The sequence below is a fragment of the Apis dorsata genome, unplaced genomic scaffold (assembly GCF_000469605.1).
Source record: "Apis dorsata unplaced genomic scaffold, Apis dorsata 1.3 scaffold_99, whole genome shotgun sequence".
Lineage (NCBI taxonomy): Eukaryota > Metazoa > Arthropoda > Insecta > Hymenoptera > Apidae > Apis > Apis dorsata.
Window position 1 is genome coordinate 921,043 of NW_006263397.1, and position 2,178 is coordinate 923,220.

The window sequence follows — 2,178 nt, forward strand, 5'->3', positions numbered from 1 at the left end:
AGGAAAGAAGAGGAGCGAAAAGGCAGCGGCCCCGATTTGATTTTTAAATGCAAACAAATCTACATCGTGGCAAAAGCGCCGCCGAGAGTGAGCGCTCGGGGAGTCACAGGGAAACCGACGGTTATTCCGCTACAGGACCCGATTCCTCGAGCGAAACCTCGTCACAGCCAGTCCACTCGACGGATATTTTTTTCAATCATCCGCCGCGGAGATCCCCTCTCCCTGTTCAGCTTCCTCCGATCGCGAGAGATCTCTTCTCCCGAAGAAGAAGAAGAAGAAGAAGAAGAAGAAGAGGAGTTCTCCTCTCACGGACGCCGCAAACCCTGGATGATCGCGATTCTTAAGTGGACCGATTTGTCGATCGATGGTGAACGCTGCGAGTCTCTCTTTCTCTCTTTCTCTCTCCCCCTTTTTAATTTCGAATTTGAATCGAAAGAGGGAAACATGGAGAGAAGAAATAAACGAATGAATGGTCGAGAAAAATTTTGACAAATTCACGTAAGGTATACATCTCAAAAAAAAAAAAACACCCTCTCTTGCATCACTTCGAGCATCGTACAAAAGTACAAGGCGTGGGCATCTAAGGGGAATGTTTCCATTGCCGAGCGAAGAGAGGAGGGGCTTCCGAAAAAAGGAAGACGGAGAGGAGTTCGGCGGATGCCGCGTGTCCGTTGGCTCGGCCGCAGCGGGCCCCAAGCGGGTTCCAAGTAGGGTGTAATTGCCGGCGGTGAGGAGCCGCGGTTGTCCCAACATTGCAGCATGCCCTTGTCAACGTTCGTAAGTTATGAAACGGCGGATAAGGTCCTGTCCAGGTCTTCCTCCGCGGGAGGGAGCGCACGAAAAGGGACAAAGAGGGGGGAGGGTGGGCACGAGAAGGTGGAACCAGAAGAAGAACAGCGAGAGAGAGAGAGAGAGAGAGAGAGAGAGAGAGAGAGAGAAGGGGAGGACATAATTGCCGGTGGATTAATGAGACGGCATAATTGCACGATAATCGACGATCGTTTTATTAGACGACCGTGGACTGCAAGTCTGTGCTCCACACACAGAAGGCACCGCACCGCCATGGCCGCATATTATTATAAGGGGAAGACTGTTCTGCACGGGGTAGGTATGCCTGGATGGTCAGAAATGACAATTACCGAGGGGATCCTTGCTAAATGCGCTCCCCCTCTTTATCCCCTGTTCCGAGGTACACAGTCGAGCGCAGTCGTTGGAATGCGATGTCGTTCCTCCGTCAACAACGTTTTATCGTGTAAAATTTTGCGGCGGGAAAGCTTTGAGAGAGGGGAAGCTTGTAAGCTTTATTCGATCGTTTGTTAAATAGAAAATTGTAGAAAAGTTTTGTACGAGTATAATTCTTAACGCGTTAAACTTTCGAGATATTCTTTAAATCTAATTAACATCACATAAATAAACGCGCGAATATCTTTTAGAATCTTTCTTAAGAGAAACAAAAATTCCTTTTTTTAATAAATTCGTGCATTGCTTTAATTTAATTATCAATCCGCGACCATCGAACCCGATCATCCCCCCCTCCAAGATTCCCGAAAGATCAAGGAAACGTAACCTGCTTAGTATGCCGGTATTCGGCCGCATACCAGCTGAGCCACTCTAGCATCCTCCTCTCGTATTCCCGTCGTGGCGCGAGGGCCGTTGCCTCGCCGCAGAGATGAGGGACTAAAAACCCGCGGACGGTCCCCGCAAAGGGGACATTTAAATGATGTCGCCGCGGCAAGAGGGAAAGAGAGCTTGCCGCGGCGGGAATAACTCAGCGGAAGGCCAAGGATCCTCCCCCTCCCCTCCCCCGCCCGTTAGAGACGAGAAGCTTAGAGATGGACGAGAAACGAGACGCGGCTCAGTCAACGATCCACCATCCGCTCTGACGTCCTCGACTTCTAGATCTCTCTCTCTCTCTCTCTCTTCTTGTCTCTCGTCCCTCTTCCGCGTTGAAGGTTCGTTCGTTCGTTCGTTCGAAGGAAGGTGGAGGAAGGAGGAAGGAGTTGGACGAGGGAGGGAGAATGGTGGGGGCGGTGGAGAGGAGGATGCTAATCAGATGCCGACCGAGGCGGCGACATCAAAAGGGACTAGCGTCAGGCCTTGTCACCAGCTACGAGAGCGTCTCGCCGCCGACCTCGCCTTTATTTGAATGCGCTATCGTCGCCGGGGTATAGACGCGAC